The 23,725-nt window shown below is 38.7% G+C and overlaps 1 long non-coding RNA gene across 2 annotated transcripts in view; it reads right to left on the reverse strand.

The window, feature by feature from the left end:
• LOC141570400 (uncharacterized) overlaps positions 1–20,563 on the reverse strand; it is a 43,953-nt gene extending 23,390 nt beyond the window's left edge. For both annotated transcript variants that reach the window (XR_012494404.2, XR_012494403.2), the window contains exons 1-2: positions 20,391–20,563; positions 12,149–12,255 (exon numbers count right to left, since the gene is read on the reverse strand). This is a non-coding gene — a long non-coding RNA (uncharacterized LOC141570400). The remainder of the gene's footprint in view (positions 1–12,148; positions 12,256–20,390) is intronic.
• Positions 20,564–23,725: the final 3,162 nt, after the last annotated feature.

Genomic DNA, 23,725 nt, shown 5'->3' on the forward strand with positions numbered 1-23,725 from the left:
TAGGAGACAGTTACAAGAATGAAGTCAAGAGATGATGGTAGCTTGGATCTGGATGGTGGCAGAGGACAGGTGAGAGGTGGTAAGGTTCTGGAAATATTTTTCAGATGGAATCAATAGCATTTCCTTATGTAATGGAATGGATGTGGTACATAAGTGAAAAGGGTAGCCAAGAATGCTTTCAGGTTTTCTGGTGTTTTTTTGTTATTTTGTTTTTGCTTTTCTGGTAATTGGAATGAGGGAACACTCTCAATAGAAAAGTTATGGGTTTCGTTCAGAGCATGATTAGTTTGATGTGTGTATTAGACATCTAAGTGGAGATGTTCATAAGCAATTGAATGTATGAGTCTAAATCGAGTTCTAGTTTGGAGATACGAAGTTGGGAGTAGGCAGTGTAAACGTAATATTAAAAAGAGAGTGAGTGTACATAAAGAAGAGATGAGTTCCAAGGACGAGGCTGTGTCGGACCTCAAAATTAAGAAGATGGGAAGATGAACAGGAACTAGGAAAGAAGGTAAGAGAAGTGGCCAGTGTGGAAGGAGGAACATCAGATGCCAGGTAAAATCTTTTCAAAAGTGGAGGGTTGTTGATATGTCTTATACTGTTGATAGCTCCTCATGACCGCAGCAGTAGGGTACTGCAAGTCCAGTCACTTGGTATCCAGTCTAACTTGATGTGTTCTGCAATTCAAGCTAAAGCTGATATTAGCAATGAGAAAGTCGAAGTGCTAATAATAATAGCAATATGTTGCATTATAGTCTCATTATGTGCCAAGCATTTTACCAAGAATTTTACAATCACAATCTCATTGACTATTCTCAAAGACCCTATTATATAAAGATTATCGCCCCCACCCCCTTTTATAGAAGATATCCAAAGGCTCAGAGACTCCTTGTGATTTTCCTGAGATCACATCACTCTTAAGAGGAACCAGGGCACAAAACAGGATAATACCACCCACTGTGCTTATAACCACTATGCCAGAGTGATAGCACCTCACATTACAGTCATTATTATTCTGAATTGACAACTTTTAAAGAGCTTTAATAACTTTGAGAAAAGGCCTCATGTAAAAGACAAAGAAATATAGCACTGCATAATGAACGATACAATTTCTTTAAATCTATATCAATATTGGAACCTGAATATAGCTGGTCACCCCCAACCCCCTTTTCTTTCTTTTTTTCATAATGCTGCATTCAAAGGTAGAGAAATTCAATTCCAGAAATCCTGAAGACCAATATAGGGTTTTACCAATAATTTCCTAAAAGTAAAGTATGGGGGTGTCAGGGACAGGATAAAAGCATTCAACATAAAATGCTGTCTAAATATCTTATTTGATGTGTTTCCTTCTCCCCATGATTTACAACTACCTTTCTCATAATAAACCACCTTTCTCAGCATAGGAAAAGCACAGGCTGAGTTGCCGAGGTCTACTGTGGGATGTTAACTTCTCTGTGCCTCAGTTTCCCTACTTAGAAAATGCAGTTATGAGAGTATCTCACTCTAGGATTATTATGTGGGTTACATAAGTTATTATATGTAAGTATTTAGAACATTTTCTGAAACATGGCAGATACAAGATAAATGTTAGCATGCATTATTACAGTATCTCTCTGGTTATATCTTGGTGCTGTTTCACAAAAACTAGCATAATCCCTCTCAGTGCTATCCTGGGACTCCCCCTGTTCACATTATAGACTCTCACATTCAGTTTCCTTCCCCTTCCTGTACTGAGCTGACCATGATTCACCTCAGGAAGTTTGATCCTTCAGAGCTTCTCTTAAGGAGTCCAGAAGCAAAACGTGTCAGCTTTCTGAGGTGATATCAGCCTCCTGCAGATTCTGTGTTGCTGATAATGTAAGGAAAATGGTATTTTCACTTAAATATTTCCCTCGTGAAGCTGACAACCACTAAACGCTCTTGCTAAAACAACAAAAGCAAAGATGGGATCATCTGTTGTCCCCCAAATTTCTGGCGGCCTGAGTGTGCTGAGATCTGCAAAACCCTGCCTGAAGAATGGGTAGCTAGAGAACCAAAGTAATTCCGCTTATGATCACCATGCCACTCCTGAAACAAAGGGCCAATTCTCCAGTCTGCTCAGAATCAGCCTCTTCAGGGTTTGTGATCTGGTTGCCCTTGCCTAGGGAAACCTTATTTGTTGGGGCTCAGACTCCATGAAACTGAAGCACAATCATACCCCAGCTGCCCAAATCACACCAGCATCTCAGGCCTAAACTTAAGTAGTTGTTTGTGTTCCTGGAGGTTTGCTAGAGTTGCCTCTTTTTCCTCCAGAAAGAACGTGATGGCTCCTTGGTTGGTAATAAATGCAAAAGGTTGCCTACAAGCAGTAAATCGGCTTCAAGTTCCACATTGACCAAACTTCAGTTTACTGCCCCCTGGTGGATGGCCCACAGTTCCAGCAGGCTCTTTCTGAATACTGAGGTCTAAGTATTTTCCTCTTGTTGATTCATAGTGTCAACTCAAAACGTGAATATCAGCTATTCTCCATGGCAGTTCCTGGTGAGTTTGAATCTCTCAGTGACCTGAATGCACTTAGTCAGTGGTATTTCCCTGCTCTGAGGCTATTTGTCTTTGTTCCATTTCTAACCATGTTTAGAGATCTTGACTTCAGTCCCTGGCAGAGCACTTCCTACTAATTTCTCAAGTTTCTGGGAGAGCTGGTCTCTACTTGTGGGCTCAAGGCCTGCTTAATTCCAGTCCCACAGTTACAGCAAAGTCCCTGGGTGTTTGTTCTTGTCCAGTGAGTTAATGGTAAAGCATTGAAAGAGCCCAAGCATGGCTCCTAAGAACAATTCCGATTTCCTCAGTAAATGGGTGTCCATTGAGCCTAAGTTAAAAATCAATTTTCAGCCTGTTTGTTCACAAGGGACTTTTTTAAGACTTCTCTGTTGATTCTTAGCCATTAATCTCAAACCAACCAACGTTATGCTACAGAACACACACTGATGGCATCGGATCTACCCCTACCAGAGGACTGTTCCCTAGCAAGCCAGATGCAGCAGCCATCTTCCCTCTTAGGGAACTGTAGCTATCACACAGACAACCTTAACTTTATCTCACTGGAGAGCTTTGTCTTTAAAAGCAATCCTTAACCAGTTGGAGTCTGGCCAAGAATCAGTGACAGAGAGTGATCTGGCTTATACATAATATAAGGAAATTGTCCTCTTCTCCTCTCCCCACTTTCTTACCTCCAGTTTCTCCTGCAGCAATTCACCACTTATCCCCATGACCTTAAATTCTAGCCATTGGATACCCTCTCTTATTTTACTGTTTTCTTATTGATGTCGCATGGCTTACTCATCCAGAGACTTTATCTTCTAGAAGATAAGAAACTGAGTCCTTTCAGTCAGCTCTTGTCTTGATACTTGTGGCTAATCTACCATCTAATAACATGCTGCTGAATCTAAGTTCTACCTAGACCTTGTGTGTATTGATACTAATCAGTTCTTCCTATTTTTGTTCTAGTTTTAAAACTATATGGCTTACCCATAAATCTCGCTCTAACCTCTGCATCTGTATTTCCCTATTATAGATATATTCTATAGACAGATATGTGCATAATAGAAGAAACATTCCCATATATCCATATTTTGTAAATATGCATAATACCACATTATGCAATTTCTTCAATTGAAATAACCATGCAGTCCAAATTTCATAATACTTATTTCTATATAATTCCCCCCAAAAAAATAGATGGTCCTAGTGAAGGTGCACTTTTAACTTAGTTCTCATGTACTGATTTGAAGCCAAAATCCTATATGTAGCCCAGATATATCTGACTCCCACTAGGACCAGCCTTTGTGTAGCATTACATTCACTGAAACAGCAGGCTGGCCACAGAAGGTCTGAAATATTATATACATCTTAATTGTGAATTGCCTTTATGGGTAATGTGGAGAATTTATACAAAATTTCACAGAAATTCTTCCTAAAAATTATTTTTGGACATCTCTCTTTCACCCCAGTTCTCCCTATCATGGATGTTGCCTCTTACTCTCTCCATGCGTACTTCTGCCATGTTTCTCTACCTCCTACTCTGTCCAGCATAGCTTACACATCTAGAGTTACCAACATGTGACTCTCCATACCATCTGCAGTCCCGATGGAACAGAGTTTGTGTTCTGCTCAGAATGCCTTTCTCATAATAAATAGCTCTCACGGGAATTACGTTGAATAAAAATACAACTTCTCCACCTTGTTAAACTTTCAATTTATAAAGTGTAAAATCATCCACCCAACCACTGAAGTTATTCTACACATAGAAATAATTTTCAATCACTTTCTCTGAATGTCTTATTTTAAGCTACAAAATCAATTTAAGATGGCCCTAGATGGGGGTGGGAAATCATAACAAATAGTTGGCAACAGACGTACTCTATATTGGAAATATGAATGAATGGAAAAGCTATTTTAGATGAACAGACAACATTGCAATATGATAATTACATCTTGCTTAGAATATGTGTTTGTGTGTGCGCACGTGTGTATTTTACCAATCTAGAGATACTCTTACTGTTTTGATATCCACATTTCTATTTGTTCACTTACATCTTCACATTTGGGAACGCTTATGCCTGGTGCTATATTCCTGACTCTACAAGATTGCATGGCCCTTTGGGTCAATTTTCAGAGAACAATGCATCTTGTCAGACTAGGTCTGAGACTAAGGTCTGAGAAGAATACTAAGGACTTTGATGAGTTATCATTAAAACTGAACTGTGCTGAGAAGTTATAAATCTTCAGATTCCCTCAGGCTTAGATGAGACTGATTACTAGAAGGATCATCAAAGTCACCACGCTGTCCTGAGCCCTAAAAATTACATTAAAAAGGGCATCATCCACCAAAAATGTAAACAAGGGTAACACGAATTCCAGGCATATGAAGTTCAGGCACTAATCGTCTCAGATAAATGATAAACAAATGATGAGTTACATGTAAATCAACAATGTTGTCAAAACATTGCCCTTTTAATCCCAGATAAATGATGAAGTTTATAAAAGGAGATTTCTGAGGGTCGTGGAAGATTGTTTAAACATACATGGAGAGTGGTTTAAGTGCTAATCCATTGCCATTTATGTAAACTGCATTTCTATCATCAGTCTTGGCTGCATAAAATTGCCTCATCATTTTATAAATCCATAGACCTAGTTGAAACTAGTCCCTGCTGAAAACAAATTTTTCACATTAAGCTTGAAAGTTTTAAACTCCCTTCTACATACACAGTGACACAGTCTTGAAAACCTCGGCTCAAGACATGACGAAGTTGAAAGCACTTCACAACTTTTATGGGGTGTCACCCTCTATCCAACTCTAAAAGATCTAACGATACAGAAATGCTTCCCCATCAAGATGCTTCACAAGATACTTTATAAATGAATCTGGATTCTACTGATGATGTTACACATCTGCTTTACTTTACCAGTGAAGAACACAAACATGTTGATGGTTTCAGACCAAACCCTTTTTGTAAGCAAGAAGGAAATGCAGAATGTTCATCTAATTGCTAAGAGGAAATCCATATGTGTTATTTGCTTCCCATGAAAGGACAGGTCCTCTTGCTATTTAATTGATGAAATGCTGTACACAAAACTGACAGTGATTAATACCATCCTAAGATACCATTTTAAAAGCTGTAAGTGTAATGCTCTGGAATATGTTCTTTGACATTTACATTGCTATTTGTTAGGTATAAATTCTAGTTCTTGCCTTAAGCATTTATATTGGGGAGGGGGGAATTTTAAGTAATTTCAAATGGCAATGTCTTCCTAGGGAGCCAATGTTTAAAAAGCCAGGAACCGATCACTTTTTATCCCTGATTTCCTTATAAAAACAAACAAACAAACATTAGGCTACAGATTCATCTAGAAACATTTATCAAGCATCCCGAGGATATTTTATGTGATTTCCCCTTGATGTGTGTCTTCCCACATCGAGGCTGGATGGGCACAGAATGCCCCGAATTCAAAGGGCACGTAGTGAAGTGAATGGATTTTTAGCAGGCTCTTCCGTGCATGGTCCTCTCCCCACATACACACACAGGGCTCATCTGGGATGTCTGTACTCCAGTGATCCTAAGGACAATACACAACGGCTCTCACATTTCCTTATTTGATGCAGTCTCGAAGGAGGTAAGGTTCAAGCCTGGGTTTTCTTTTGTAATCTCCAGCATAGAGAAGGATATGAAGGGCTTGATTTTTCTTCAAAGGATTCACAGTTCATTATCCTTAAGCTTTCCACAGTCCTGTGACCTCTCAGACCCCCTTCCCGCACTAGTGGATAACTGCCATCCTGAATCACTTATATCTAACGGAGATAAGAGGCTCTTTTGCATCTGCCTTAGACATTATTCCTGATACCACAAGCATTCAGACACCAGAAATTTGCAAAAATAAGCCATACAGAACATTTCCAACACACCCTAGTGCCTGAGTTCCTTAATAAGGGGACACCGTCATTTCCTGCTCTATACTTCCCGCTCTATACTTCCCGTACCTCATTGAGAGATGAAAGGAGGCATCACAAGTGCAAATATTTTTAGAAGCCAAGTAGGTAAGCATAATGAGAGAAGAAAACAACACAGGCACAATGTTAAAGATTCGTAATGCTACCTTTGAAAAGCAAAATTGCAAGTAGGATGAGGTGACAATTAACGCTGGCCTCAGTGACTGGGGTTCGTGGAGCCTGTGGCAAACATGCATCTAAAAGGTTGGAGGTTATTAAGCTCCATCCAGTTGTTTTACAGGCAAAACTAAAAGCCCAGTATGGCCAGACCTTACGGTTTCCAAAGGAGCTGGAAATCAAGATTTTTATGTGAATTCTCCCAATTTTTTTAAGTTTTTAAGTGATGACAACCAAATTAACCAAAAGGAAAAACAAACAAACAAAAACAGTCATTTGGTGGAGTATAAATGTGCAAGGCAAATAAAATCTCATCTGTGGACCAGATCAGCTCCAAAAGCTGAAAATTTGCACCTCTAGTCTTGACAATGCTCGGAAAAATGTTTTCTGATATTAGTCCAAGCATAAGATTCACTACACCTTAAACAAAGATTCTGATGCTACGAACGCTTCCAAAAGCTGACTCTGGAATTCTGCTATCCTGCTGTGCACTGGTGTCTCGTCAGAGCCAGATTCTGTAAAAACCTAATTGAAGGTAAGTCTCTTGTCGTCTATCATTTATCTTGAACACCGGAGGATGGAATTCATGATAACCAATATAAATACCAGTAACCAACTGCAGATTAATTCAACTTTTGTCCACCTCGTCTCTTCAACTATCCAGAAGTTCTTCAAGACAGAAAACAGATCATAAGATGAAAGACACTTGGGTTTGGTGATAATAAAAATCAGAAATGGCAGTGAAAGCCGAGTAAGCATTTTCAAAATTGGAGAAACAGACAGATTAGTTTAGGGACAATGAAAGCAGTGATATGGTGGCAATTTAAGCAATTGGCCAACTACATAGTGTTGGATGGAATTCCAGTGCTTTCATGGGCCACCAACCAACAGAAACTTCCTCTTGTTCTTGATGTCAGGTATATAGGATTGTTTATGATCCACAGCATGTTTGTGTTTCCTGCCATGTCCCGCTTTACTTCCCCGCGGTCCCTAATGCTGACATACACACACACACACCCTCATCCCACACACATTCTGAGTTCAGGGACTGAGCGATCAGCATTCCAAAAGCCAACAGATGTCTTCTGTGCCAGTTTCAGCCTCTATTCTGAAGATGCTGACCAGGGGAAAAAATAAAATCCTTCATCCAAAACCCTCTCCTTGCTAATGGGAGGGCCAGCTGTCTTGTGCCAGCCCCTTTATGGTTTGTCTTTGACAGATCAGTATCAAACCAAATAACTATAGGCCAACCAATTGAAAAAAAAAAAAAAAGTGGAGACCAAGAAATGCATGCCTGTTGCTGAAAACTTAAGCAGGCATGTGGGTAATATGAGTATGACAAGCTGGCAGCCCACAGTCTTTTTGAAGTGAAGAGCAAACAAGTTGAGGATTTTTATAATGCAGGCTTTGTCCAGTAATTCAGCCAGAAGCCTTACCAATACAGCTGCTTCCAAAAACTAAAACACATGGGGCCGAAAGCGTTGCAACTTAAAGCAAACAAGATTCGCAGCCAGGACCAGTATTCTCAACAGCTGAAGAATAGACACGCTCTGCCACTAAAAATAAAGTAGTGGCTAGATTTTGAATGTCTCCCAGACAGACCAAAAGTAAATGATGATGGACAATTATAAACTGTGAAAAGGACAACTAAAAGAGACTATGAGCAATGTTTGAAGTAACAGCTACAGAAAGCTCTCTTGGTGTGGAATGTAAAGGTCAGAGGGCATCTGGGAAACAGAGACAACAGTTATGAAAATAATGCTTAAAGTAAAAGAATAAAGATACCATCATTATCTTCTTGATAAATATGTAGTACCAATTACCCTTACTCTCAGGAAATATTTTATATATCTCACAATTTAGCAAAGATAAATGGATTTGCATAGTATAGCGTAAGAATGTACAATTCTAAAGTCTGCATTCCAAAGATAGGTTACCAATCTTAGTGGGGGTTTTTTATTGCTGCCTCCAATATTTGTTTATGTCCCCAGAACCTTTTTAAGGGGCTACATCCTCTAATGGCATATCAGCCTTCGGCCCAGTTGAATTTGAGCCTTTGGTGGCACAAGCAACATAAGAGGCCCTATAATTTCCATTGAAGAGAAAATGTTCCTGTCATAAGATTAGACCAGAAGTACCAGAGGTCCCCCAAAAAAAGGTATACAAGTGAGCACTTTGATCAATGTTGCTCAAGTAGACGTTCGCTGTAACCAGAAGTGTCTGGACCCTGATGGTAACCATTGAGCACCTCTTGTAATTGCGGAAGTCAAACATGACTTGTATTCCTCTTTTGTTATCAGTGTATATTGAGTGTTACAATTTTAATACAGTTTTCCTTTCTTAAAATGTATATACATTTTTCTGGCACCCTCTGTATTACCAATTCATAAATCAGTAAATCCTCAAATATTATGTTGTGACTGGCAAAAGCCCAAAATACTAGGACGTGAAAGTGCTCGAGTTCCTCCTGCAGAATGGGTCAGTGATGTCTCTCGTCAAAAGGGGATACTCTTGGGCTTTCAACAGGTGGCCCGAAAAAGCTTTAAATCTACTGGGCAACTAAGTGATATGCACTAAGGGGTAGGTGGATTAGGAGAGCGTGAAAGGCTTTTTCAGCCAGAAGTGCATTCTTCTGGGGGTGTAATTTGTGTTCATTCGATAGATTCCCTGTTACAGTAATTATTATGAATTATAGATAAGCACTCTGTGTGTAATGTTCTGCTCTCCATTTCCTACAAATCAAATTACCTAGGGTTATATTGGATTGTGGACATATTTAGAAAATCCTTTTATGGTTGTTTAAGTTTCCTTCTGCCAAGAGGCTCCAATCTCTCCTTTGACCAGATGCCCCAAAGAGCCTGCCTTATGAAGGACTACGCACTGTGGAGGGAGGCTGTGCAGGGTGGGGCTGCCCAGGCCTTGGAGTCTCCATCCGGACCAACATGGGGCTGATGTAGCCATCCTGACTGGGAAACAGTTGAAGCACCATAAACCTGGGCACATGGCTGGGTTCAGGAATTACTTGAATGTCCACCCTGGTTATTATCCTAAGGAGGCTGCCAACAGAGACAGCGTCTGCTAAGACAAGCTTCTAAAATGGACCCTAGACATTCCCAGCTGTCTTCCTCAGATGCTTGATAAGGGGTACCATGGGCCATACCTGCCATTGTAGGTGAAGGCGGGAGATGGACCCACAGATTAGGTTAGATCTGCGCACTGTTCCTATTATGAAGTAATCCCCAACTATTTAACTCCTTGATCAGCTTATCAAATCTGACTCTGGGTTACCTTTACAGCCCTTTAGATCATAATGATGAGCTGTGTGTATGTGTGAAGGTCAGAAGCCTGCCAGTAACCTGTAAAGTCTTCAAATAGAAGGAATTGCAAAGACCAGAGCTACAGAGGGAAGAAAACACCACCACCAAAAAAACAACAACAACCTCGTAAGCTAAAGCTATTGCCTGCCATTTCTATAAGATCCCGTGCTTCAAACATAGATGCCCTCATCAAAACTTATGTCCCATCCCTGAGGACTATTTTATAGGTCAGAGCAAGTTGTCACATGAAATAAATTTCACCATGACATTAATGACTGGCAAAGATACTCTATAATAAAAATAGCTAACATTTATTGAACACCTACTGTGTGCCAGGAACTGCACTGTATGCTGTATATGTGTTACTTCATGTAATCTTCGCAGCAAACTAATGAGGTTAATAGCTGACAGATATGAAAATTTAGGCATAGGGACTGAATGCCAGTTTCTTAAATTTGCTCTGAAGAAGTAGATTCAAATCCAGATGGTGTGGCTCTAGAACCAGAACACTTAACCACCTTCCTACAGCAGTTCATACTTTATAGTGTAAAAACGTGCATTATCTGAGTCATATTCTAAATATTATTGTTATCTTGGGCCAGTAACTCTCAGATGCCCCCCATCCCTCATCTGCAAAACTGAGGGATTGAACTGCCCCAGTGGTTTTCAAGATTTGATCAAGCTCCCTTTGGGCCTAATTGAGGTAAAAGTAGAAGATGGGGGTAGCAAGGCTCTGTTTCCTCATCTAATTTCAACTCCAGTATTTCTGCTTCTGTCTTTTTATTGGTTAGATTTAGGTATGAAATTTCTTGTTCAGGAAGGTTCTGAATCCTTAAACATTTTGAAACCCACTAGTCTAGACCAGAGCTCATAAACTGCTGACCAGTGGTTCAAATGCAGCCTGAAGATTTTGTTTGTTTGTTTGACTCCAGAGATTTTTGTTTTATTTTGCTTTAGAACTAACTTGCAGTACACACCAAAATCTAAAATTCAGGGTATTTTACAGAAAATGGAACCTCTCTTGAAAAAGTTGCTTTATAAATATTGGGCAGGTCTTCTGCCCAGAAACCGTTGTGTGACTAGCCTTCTGGACGGCATGTGCATTCTGAAATTCACTGTAGCTCCCACTCAACCCACTGCATTCAACACTCTACTTCCCTGACCCCTGGAGACATTTGAGTTCTCAGTCCCTAGTCTAGGTTATTTTTAAAGGGACAGGGCTTTTTATTATGTATATTCAATATTCCTCAGTGCTTCCTACTTCTAACCACCTCATCCCCACCCTCATCTCAGCACGCGCGCGTGCACGCACACACATACACACACATAGGTTCAATGCATAATAGATGTTCAATAATTGCTTTTATATTGATAAATGGCCTTCTAAACTACTCAGTGATATTTAAATTTTACCAAAGGATCTTGAGCCCCCATTGCTTAGCCCAAAGGAATACCTATCTAATGGTGTGTTTCATCATGCTGTGATGTCAGGCAAGCCCAGAAGAAATTTGGGAATTGAGGGATTCTGTTAGTAAAGCAATTTATTGCCAATAAATATAGACTTTCTCTGGTTACCTTAATGAGAGCTTATTATAAAGATATCCAAGGGCAAAAACAAGTATTGTGGAACACCCTTAGAAATGAGCATATTTGGGAACAAGAAAAATCCAACATGGTTCCAGTGACCACTGAACTTATTGGCCCTTTAGTAGCAGGACTGTTTTGATCTCTTGCCTTTATGGTGGTCACTCAGCTTCTTTCTGACTGCATCTATTCCTCCCACTGGTGTCAATTAACCACCTTACCCTCTACTGTCTGTCATTTCTGTTTCAGTTTCTGCTTACTTATAAATTCTGTTTACTTACACCATCAGTTTATTCATCTCTCTTGCCGCCACAAGTCCTCTTCTTGTGGTTCATTTTCAGCTTATACTCCCTCCCAAAACCAACTAATTGACTCCCTCCCAGATGCCCTAGTTCAAATTCCTGAGCTAGAACATCTGACCCAACTAATCACCATTTTGCCTGTTTGGGCAGTTTTTCATGCCAAACCATCTCATAGGACACTGGCCAGCCTAGGGATTGGTTAGGGGTAGGACCACCCTGGTCCAGTGAGACAGGTCTGTAAGAAGGGAACTCATGGCCACCCAGGGCAGCTCCCACAGCCCACTTGTGGGTAAGACACTTACCCTTAGAAGGAAGCTATTGGTGTGACAGGCACTATAATGGACTTGTCCAACGGGATCTTTAGACTTCAAATCATGCTCGTGTCTCTATCTTTGAGGATGGTTTCCTTCTGAAACACAAACGAAAGTGAAGATGATATTGCTGTAACATTCCTGTTCATGTGGACCTTTACACAGGAGCCAGTGGAGGACTTCTGTGGCTCTTACATGCTCTGTGATGACAACTTACTCTAACCAGGTAAGGCATAGTTCCTCAAAGCGTGGATCTCAATTGTTTTGGAGGCATCTCAACCAACTCTTTTACACATTTTTATCTAGACTTAAGTTCCAGTGAATTATACTGACCTCTGAAACTCTTTATCAAGTCCATTCCGATGGTTTCAAATAACCAGCTGTATGCTAAGGAATGTGAGCGGTGTAAGATCTTTCTTCTGAACTCTATGTTTATCTGACCCATCTCCACCTAAATGTCTCATAGTTATTCTGTGTTTCTTCAGGATTCCTCACATTCATCATGCCCAAACTAGTTTTGCCTACCTTGCTCCCGATAAACCTGCTCTTCTTCAGCCATCCGTTTGCTCAAATAATAAATTAGGGTATCACACTTCATTTTTACCTCTCCCAGGTTCATATCCAATCAATAGTTATTATTTCTGTTGAATATTACTTCCCAAATATCTCTTACTTATGTCTCTAATGTTCCACTTCCACTACCAGAGTAAACTCATTTTAATTTTCAGAGGCTAATGCTCTCTGTAGCCTTTAGTCTTTGGTATAACAGAGCTATTCCCACTGACTAGAGTTCTGTCTTCCCATCCATTACCCCCATCCAAACCCTAAACTCCTTTTGTCTGGCTAATCCTGCTCATTCTTCAAGTATCAAGTTGGTGTCACTTCCTCCTGGAAGCCCTGCCTTACTTACCAATTCTGGGGCAAGTACCCTCCTATGTCTCTCAGTGCTGTCACCTATTCCTTACCCTATAATGTTTGTGATTGCCTATTTGCTCCTCTGTAACCTCCACTAAACTATTTGCTCTCTGAATCAGGACCATGTCTGTCTCGTTTAAACCTGTAGTCCCAGTGCCCAATACAGTAACTGACACATAGCAGTTGTTAAGGAATAAATGCCCTACTCTATAAGACCTATATGCCTTTAATATAATTTTCCTTAAAACTAACCGAGAGAATAAGGTTGTGATTTTGATAAAGTTTCAAAGACGGTTGGAAACAGGCAAAGACATGCACAATCCCAGACACAAAACAGAATGAATAACATATAAAAAAAAAATGCAAAACTCAAATGAAGATGCAAATCACACATAGTCATGTAAATCACTAAGATAAGCTGAATACAAATTCTGTACCTAAATACATTTCCCAGACCATATTTCTAAGGACAGTAGCACACCATACCCCTGAGAATTACAGAATGCCTTTTTTCCATTGTTCATACACTAATTCATATTTCTGAAACTCAGATATTCAGATAACAAATAACGAAGTGTTGGGAGGAAAGTTACAAATCATAGTCATATGTCACAGTCCACGCAAATGGCAGCCAAATTTCCCTATATAAATTGCAGAATTCTCTTATGATTTCACAAGACGTATTGAAAAGAAAACCAGTAAAAATTTCATTTTTTACTCAGCTAATATAGTATATGGGTAAAGGATTCATGTTTAAACTGTTACAGATGAGTGAGTTTTTCCAGAAAGGCAATTTTAACAAAGCATAATACCACTGAGATATTAAAACTGAATTTAATTTTTTTTAAATTAGGTTAACACCCTCACAGCAAATCATGCTAATATCATATGCTTTAAATAATGCTGCATTAATAATGCTAAGTAATAAATTACTTAGCTAGCAACAAGAAAACAGATTTCAAAAGAAGGCAACATAAAAATGGAGCTGGTCAACAGAAACATAGGAACAAAATACCTTTTAATGACTAAAAACTATAAGCTAATAATAAAGTTTTTATGTAGGTATAAGTAACCCTTTTGTGTTTTATGGTTTTTTATTTATTTATTTATTTTTGGTATGGCTATTGCTGCTAATTATTAGTAAGTCTAAAGTTACCCCTTTAAGAGTGAGACAATAGTGAGCAATCCATATTTTTCAGGTCAAACTGTTACAGTTCATTGCTGAGAATGACTACAACATTGAAGGCAAAAATTGTGTTTGTTTTCAAAGTGACAATTAATTATTGCTAATTCTCATTATCCTTCCAACATTTTTATCTAAGAGAACCCAGAGTGAAATACTGATGAGGGATAACCTCAAAGAGAATATGTGAGAAGCCAAAATCTTCAGCCTGAGGCTTCTGAAAAGAAGTGGATGAACATAACAGTTTTGCCTTGGGCCAATTAAGGGGTAATTATTTGTAGATAAGCAAGATTTAAGACTTTTTTTCATCCTTAGCCCTACATCCCAAGGTCAAATACTGGCCCCGACACACCACACATCCCCAAACACTCCCTTTCGTACCCTCTGTAAGACAAATCCTTCGGTAGCTTCTTGAATGCCACATGTTTTCTGATCATTCCAAGATGGGAGTTTTGTTACTTCCATGTTGTTTTGCCCCATCTCAAGTTCAAAACAGTAAAATGTATTTTGTAGCATCCAATGTAGAAACTCTAAATGTTCCCAGAAAAAAAGAAAAAAAATGAAACTTGTTCTGGTAAGGCCATTTGGGGATTATAAGTTGGCATTTTTTGGCTGAAGTCAGATATAAATGAGCATCCATTCGTAGCAATCCTTACTAATATTATCTGTGTTTGTATTGTTGTTATGCTTATAAATGATTTTGGAATCCATGCTAGTCTTAAAAAAACAAAAAGAGATCAAAGACCTTTTTTTACTGTTTTTTTTCTAACTCAAGGAAGCAAAATTCCAAAAGTAACTTATTTTCATAGAATATATGAGGGGCATGAAAAAAAAATCCAAGTATAAGTCCTTGTGAAATATATTTGTGATCAGTGGAATTAGACCTCTTCCTGATGTCCTAGTCACTATCAAAACGGATATACGATTTCTGTGCCTGTTAGGTGCCTCTTTAAAGCCTTCCATAGTTGGCTTGTCCTTGTGCAGCTCAGTCATTTAAAAAACACTTTAAAAGCTAGCCATGAGAATTACAAATCATTTTTCAAAGGTATGTACAGCTCTGCAAATTACATGGAGTTTACAGGTGCAGTCTTATTCTGTGTCACCTAGAGATGAAAGAGTTATCAAGGACGCCGATGCTCATTCCTGCATCGATGAAATCCTCATGAATTCAAAAGTTGTGGCAATAATCTCCTTCGTGGAAATAGATCTACGAAGTTACCAAGCAGGAGGCATCTGATTCCGTCCTAAATGAAGAGGCCTTGCTTGTAAAATAGTGTGAGGGCACCAACAGCAGTGGGCAGCAGGAGCAGAAAATAGGGGCAGTGGTCCTCAGGTGACCTGCTGGACCCCGGAGGATGAACTGGGGCAGACACTTTCTCACACATTGGCTCACTTAAAGCTCGTAGGAACCTCATAGAATAGTGTTCTTTCTCTATAAAGTGGAGGAAGGTAAAATACAAAAAGTTTAAGTGACTTGCCCAAGAGTACCAAGCTCACAAATGTCATAGCAAGATTTCCATCAAAAAGGAACTAAGAAGGAAGAGACACTTGCCCTCAATGCTTCAAGCGCATGCACACGGACGTGGACACACACACACACACACACACACACCAACACAGAAACTTATGAAATCAACACAAAATCTGGGGTCAAAGCCTAATGATTAGCTTATTCTTCCTGTCTGTGTTTTTTAGCATACGTGCTGTTCTAGTCCGATACTGCCATTCTTCCTTTTCTGTTCAAGGCTTTCCAATATGTTGATGTGAACCCGATTTTCTCTTTAGTTATTCCCGTGAGCTGACCCTGGCAGTGGACACTAGACTTAGATTTGTTGCTCATTCTCTTTAACCCCCCATTCCTTCAGTTCTCCCTTTCCCTTGCAAGCACCACTGCCCATGCTTTTGCCCGTGCTGATACAGCTAAGCACTGTTAATGAAAACCCAGGAATCCAGCTGACCTGGTCTAATAAATTCTATATTGTCACACTGTCTTGCTTACTGCAAAGCAACATAACTACTACTCCCTGACCACAGATGGCTCTGAGATCAATATCTCAGGTCTTGACTCGCTCATCCTCTTTCTAATGACATATTTTGTGCTGTCTAAAAAAATAGCTCTTCTTGGTCATCTGCCAAGATCTAAAACTAATTATGACAAAACTGCACCCAGAATCCACTCCCTCAAACTCTTGCCCTATTTCAATTTGCCTACTATGATCAAGGGGCACCATTACCCATCTGGGCACCCAGCATTATAACTGTGGGGTCCTCTTCAGTCCCTCTTCAGCCCCTTCTCTCTCACCTGTCGCCAAGGTCCAGCACCAGTTTGTCCTTTCTAATTTGGGACCCATGTGTTCATACCTTCACTCTTTATTCCCACAGCTAAACCATGACCACCATCATTCATACTAGAAGCCAAAAAACAAAAGTCTCTGTTTCCAGATTCTCCTGATCCCTTCTACTCATCACACAGACACAACTGCTATTTCCTCATACCTAAAATCCTCAGCATGATTGGAAGATCTTTAATTGTCTGGCCCTACTTACTTCTCCAGCCTGAACTCATGCCACTTGCCCTCTCATTCACTGTCCTGCTTCTTCCTGTCATCTCCCCTAACATGACCTGCTCTTTCTACTTGAGAGCCCTTGAATATTCTGTCACTTTTCGTGGAATGTTTATTCCACCACACTAGCCAATACCTGATCAGCAGCTTCCTCCAGCCTCCATTCTAATTAGGTTCTCTTATCGAACCCTTACTTTTCTTTCATCTCCCTTATCATGGTCTGTAAGTATCTATTTATTCCTGAATGAATGAACACACCCAGTTGTTTCTCCAAGTAAAGGGAAGAGCATTTGCAAAAGATCAGAAAAGGATGGTGGCCTATTTCTGATAAAAAGGAATCCACTATAATTGAGACAGAGAGATTGAGAGGTAGCATGGCACTAAATAAGGGTGAAGAGGCAGATGAGGCTATATTGTCGAGTAACTCTGTTGTAAGTCCATGGTAAGAAGCTTAGATAGTAACCTAGTAATAATGGAAAGACAGTAAAGAATTTTACACAGAAGAGTAATACATACGATCAGACTTGCATTTGTAGATCACTTTAGGTAAAAGGTAAAAAATGAAAATGAACTGGAGGGGTAAGAGTGATTACATAAAGACAAATTTGGAGGTTCTTGCAGGTGGTTTGGACTAGGAACATGGCTATGAGGGTGGGGAAGAATAGATAACTGAAGCATTCCTGCAGTGAAATCTATAGGCTTTGCCCACTGCTTGGAAGTAGGAGTGAGGACGTGGGAGTGTCAAGAATGAGTCACAGATTTCTTTCTTAAGCCAGTGGAGGGATGGTCATGCCCCTCACTGAGAGAGGCAGTACGGAAGAGAAGCAGAGGGGAGTATATTGATGATTTTCATTTTAAATAGATTGTATTTAGGAGTCTTCTAGAGAAGCCAAGTAATATATCAGTGGGCAATTGGATCTACTCTACTGGGTTGTATATTGCAAATTGGGGAATATTCAACATATTGAAAATGTTCAAAGTTGTGATATGGCCTAGGGATGTAGAAAGGGTGTACGTAAAATGAGAAGAGATTACCTAGGGTATTCTCGTCACTTGTGTTGCCCCAAAACAATCTTTCTTCCAAGCCTTATACCTTCAAAACATTGAAAACCTTATTCAAAACTCACATTTTCCACAAAGGCTTCCCAGGTTCACCTTGCCTTTATCCTATCATTCTAATAACACTCATTACCCTTGAAAAAAGTTATCATTGGCTACATATATGTTTATGGGACTCTCCTCATACCAATATTATGTTGTAAGCTCCTAGAAGACAATCTTCTTGTTTCTTCTTTCATTAAATGTTTACACTATTCAATTGATAGTGTTGACAAGCTAACTCTGTACCTGCTAGTAATATATGCCTATTTGGGCTTTGAAAATTTTGAGTTTTGTATTGTCCCAGAGCAATTTTAGTAATTTATGTACTTTTTTTTTTTTTTTGGTCAAGTTATATATGTAACTAAAGAAGACATAATCATATGTTTTAGTCAAAATAGAGGGTTGGCATTATAACTAACCAACATATTGACCAAAGAAGAACATTAAAGCAAACATGCTATTGGAACACAATGCCAGCCAACAACTTCCAGTATCATTTTCAATTCCATTCCAGTGACATGGGTAGGTGCGTTGAAGTGTCATACACAGCCTTGTTTCTGATCCTACATAATTTAGCCTACACAGAGAGTCCCCCAATATTTTCAGGCTTCCTAAGGAATTGACAGCTGTCTAAAAGCATTAGTGACACAGTGATGTTGAGCACCCTCATTAGGTAGAGGGTGTGCCCTCTAGAGCATACCACTGGAACACATCACTAGAGCAGTGCCTACTGGTGGCTTGGCAGAGAGACAGCTTAAGCTGCTGATAGCAGTTCACCAGGCTAGTCTTCCACTGAAGCCATTAAGTTCCAGTTCATTTTCTTAGACTTCCCCTTAGCTGGGTGGTTGGAGGTGGCAAAAGGAAGGACGGGTACCTGTAAAAGTTTTTGATCAGATTTCCACATCCTCCAACGTCAAGTCAATTAATGACCTTTTCTTTCTGAATGGCACATAGCAGGTTTTCAAAAAATATTTGTTGAATGAGTCAAAGAGTGAAATCAACACGAACTGAGTACATAAAGATGTGCTGCCCAACACCATGTGTTTGGGCCTTTTTTAACGACACCAGGATAATTTTTCATCAGTATGCTAAATAAAACTGACATTCAAAGAAGTTGGTTAGCCTGATCAAGTCTCACAGCTAGTAAATAACAAAGCAATAACTTAAACACAAATCAAGAATTTTCTTCCACGTGAGGTTTTCCCTATTGACAAGATGAGGTTATTGCTCTAACCATTAGAAAAATATACTGATTAAGAGAACGTCAGTGGTTGAAAGGGTGAAAGGCTCTCACACTTCATCTTGGAGCTACTCAGCATGGATCAGTGGGTCTGAACGTGGACGCAGATCATGTGAGAGTCTTTGGCAACCCACATTACACTACGGGCATAATTTCTCTAAGCTCCTCCCCCTGTATAAAGACGATGTTCTATATAAATGTATATATGAAGCTAAGCAGTGAATAGCTGATAGCTACGGAATAAAACTGTACAGTCAGCCCAGATCACTGAACCAGATTTTCAATTTTCCATCTGTTTCAGGTGAGTTGCATCCTACAGATTTGGGATCAACCTTATGCGTGTGCACAGTAAGCAATTTCATATCCTAGACTGGTTTTAATTCAAGGGGATTGTCCTAAAAATATCTTCCCCTATCAGGAGTTCTACTTTTAGTGTTTCATGCCCAGGTATTCTTTCAAAATAAAATGTCTCCCTAGACGAATTATTACATTAAATTTCTAACCAATTTCAATGGGTTTCTCAAGTCACTTCCTATGAGTGATAAGAGGGACATAGTAGCGTCCACCACATGGATTACGGCGCCTTGGTTAAGAATACAGGATAGTTAGGCTCGTATCCAAGTGTCACTCTCTACTGCCCATTAGAGCTATGGATTTTGTAGGTTACTTTAGCTCTGTGAGCCTCCATTTTCTCACTTGTACAATTTGCAAAAATACTAACCTTATATTCTTGTAAATATTAAATAGTGATAATTATCATTTTCTTACAATGTATAGCTAAATCTATTTAAAATTCCCCTTATGCACAGTGAAAAATAGAACCCATTTCATAATAATTGATGCATTTATTTTAGGGAAGAAAAATCTATAAAAGTAGGAATTGCTCACATAAAAAGATAAAGAAAAAGACAAACATGCCTTCGTGTCAGCAAACAAGTTGTAATTTTTATGTGTGTGCTGTGATGATAATGAGTATTACAATAATTACAATACAGTGGTCTGTATTCTGAATTAATAGTATAGGATTTTACACACATAATTATTTTAATGATATGAACATTCTTATACTAAAAGGTTGCTGAAAAAGTCAAAATGCTAGTCTTTCAGAATGTAGAAACTTTTAAAGTCTTTGAGACCAGACTTTTCGCCCACTGTATTACTTTCCTAGGGCTTCCGTAACAAATTCACACAAACTGGATAAATTAAAACAACAGAAATTTATTCTCTCACTGTTCTGGAGTCCAGGAGTCCAGAGTCAAGACTTTGGCAGGTCTACACCCCTTGTGGAGGCCCTAGGGGAGAATCCTTTGTTGCCTCTTCCAGCTTCTGGTAGCATTCCTTGTGGCTGAATACCAATCTCTGCCTCCATTTTCACATGGTCTTCTCCTCCGTGTGTCTGTGTCTTCTCTTCAGTCTCTTATGAGGACACTTGTCACTGAATTTAGAGCCAACCCAGATAATCTAGGATGATCTCATTTTAAGAGTCGTAATTACATCTGCAAAGGTGCTTTTTCTAAATAAGTTCACATTTCTGGGTTCTAGGAATTAGGACATGGACATACCTCTTTAGGGACCATCATTCAACCCAGTGCACCAATAACATATTGTAGTCTCATAATTTTAAAAATTATAAATTATCAAAAGTAGCAGCTCTTACCTGTTAAGTCTATATCCATTCTTTCACCTGTTTAATACGGACCAAGTGCCCTCTACATGTGGACAGTGTTAGGCAATGGATAAACTACGGTGAGTCAAGCAGCCATTGCCTGGGCTGCCTCAATGGAAGTTATAGACTAGTCTGAGAGACAGTCAATACAAACTGAATATATACTTACACACAGTTGTGGCCACGAATGTGGGGAAAATACGGTACTTTACAAAGGATAAATCTAAATAAGAGTATCCAGGGAAAGCTGCACCTAATGGAAGATTTAAGCTAAGCCTTTGGAACATGAAGGACCCAGGCACGCAAAGAATTAGGGAGCAGAGGGCCTCACAGAAGGAACAACACAGGCATATGCATTGAAGTGGTAAACAGTGAGGCAGTTTCCAGGAACTGAAACAGATGACAGTGTTGGAGAGTGAGTGAATGAGGACAGGGACAAGGGCAAGAAATGTGTTCAGAGGGGTAGACAGGGACCAGAGCGTGTGTAGCTTTGTGGGTAATGGTAAGAAAACCATTTTTATTCTTCTTAGAGAAACAGGAAAGTTTTGAAGACATTTTAAAGTAAAAAGTTGGATTTTTAAAGATAGCTCTACTTGCCAGCTTTAGAACCAGTGCAGTAGTCCAGACTAGAGGCAGTGGTGGCTTGGACAAGGGCGGTAGCAGGGGATGAGAGAAGGAGATAGAGCGGAGGAGACATTTAGAAAGTGAAATACACACAACTTGGTGAAAAATGTGATATGGTGATAAGGAAGAAGACTGTATGAATTCTAGGTATCTGGCTTGTATGACTGTATGAATGCTTCAAGCAGATAGTGAAATGGGAAAAGCTGAAAAAAGCATAGAATAGGGAGTAATGGGTCATTTAATTAGCAAACAGTACACACATATATTAGTGTGATGGTCAATTTTATGTGTCATAGCTAGATCGTGGTGCCCAGATATTTGGTCAGTACCAGTCCAGTAGACTTAGAAGAAAGCAGATTATCCTCCATAATGTAAGTGAGCATCATCTAGTCAGCTGAAGTCTTAAGAGAAAAAAACTGAGATCTCTGAGGAAGAGAGAATTCTGCCTGCAGACTCTACCTGCAACATCATTTTTTCCCTGAGTCTCCAGCCTGCTGAACTGCCAGGCAAAGAGTGGACTAGCCAGCCTCCACAATCACGTGAACCAATTTCTTAGATAGCCAGATAGATAGATGATAGGTAGGTAGGTAGATAGACAGACAGACAGATAAGATAAGATAAGATATTCTATATATCTTTATATATATTGTTTCTCTGGAGAACCCTGAAAAATACACTCAATGATATAATTCTGTAAAACAAAATATATTTGCATATGTGCATATAAACAATACTTGTAGAACTATAACCCAAATGTTAGCCTTTTGGAAGCTTTATGACTGGGGTAGCTGTGAGACATCCGAATGAGGATGTCAGGTGGGGAACTGGATATGCAATTCAGGAACTCAGAAGACAGGTCTGAGTTGGGGCTACATAGTTCTGATTTGTCAGCATATGAATAGATTTTAAACCCATGGGAATGTATCAGAAATTTCTACAAATTGTTCTAATTGTTTAGTATATCTCATTTTATTTAAAGCTTAAAGCTTACAGCAACTCTATAAAATAGGCATTATAATCCCCAGTTTACAGATGTAGAATTGAGACTCAGAAATTAATTAATTTGCCTGAATTCACACAGGTAAAATACAAACCTGGGAATGACTGAATCCAAAGCTTATGCTCTTAATCAATGTGATATTGTTTTGTTTTCTTTAATTTCAGATTATTTTATCAGGAGTTTTAAACCTTTTTAACTTTGTAAATAAAAGACTTGACAAATAGTTAAGTACAACAGCAAAGCTTTTTTGGAAATTAATTTATTAACACATACAAATAACCTAAATTATTTTAATGTCATTTGACATAATAGCTCCACTCCTAAAATCCACTTTAAACAAGTAGAGGGGAAGATAAAGATGCTTTACAAAGGAATGGTTATTACCAGATTACTAATAATCTTGGAAACCTGGAATAACCCAAATATCGAAAAGCATGTGAATAGTTAATAATTATGTATTCACCTAGTGTTTATTAGGTAGTCATTGAAAAATCGTATGTTCAAAAATATTTTAAAACATTAGAAAATGCTTTAAATACATTAGTTGAAAAAATACACACATACACTTAATAATAATGTAATGTAAAAAATGTATATGTGCATATAAAGAGGTTTTGTAGAAAATATACCAAATATTAAGAGTGCTTAAAATGTTGTAGGATTGTGGTTAGTGTTTATATTCTTTTTCATATTTTAAGTACTTTGCAGATTTTTCTACAATTAATATATATTACTTTGTACTCAGAAAAAAGATCCTTTGTTTTATTTTTAATGAACACTGAATTTCAAAATGCAGGAGCAAAAACTGTAAAATGTCTATTCTCTAACAAACTAAGCCATTTAATATATTAGCTCCAGCTATAGCATGCATTTATATTTTTATTAAAAAATTTAATGAGTTTAAAAATACTGATCTAGAGAATTTTAAGAATTAATGTTTATATTGTGCTTTGAGATCACTGGATAAAAGGTGCTACACAAATGTAATGTATTATTATTAAGTGTTATTAAAGTAAACTAAAGGCAAAGCATGTAATAAAAATTTCCCTGTGGCAAAAATCTGAGGTCCTTATATGGTTCCATAGTGCTTAGATCACATTTAACTGTGAAAGTACGAATATTAACATGAACATGTTTTTGCTGTGGTCTGGAATCAGCAATGGATATGTACTGTGTAGCATTCCATTTTTAATTACATATCATATTTTATAGTAGATATTGAAATTATAGACCACAAAATTTTGTATCAACAGGTGCCAAAATTAGAAAAATGAA

The sequence above is a fragment of the Rhinolophus sinicus genome, chromosome 3, assembly GCF_057876585.1.
Source record: "Rhinolophus sinicus isolate RSI-liver-muscle chromosome 3, RSI-T2T, whole genome shotgun sequence".
Taxonomy (NCBI): domain Eukaryota; kingdom Metazoa; phylum Chordata; class Mammalia; order Chiroptera; family Rhinolophidae; genus Rhinolophus; species Rhinolophus sinicus.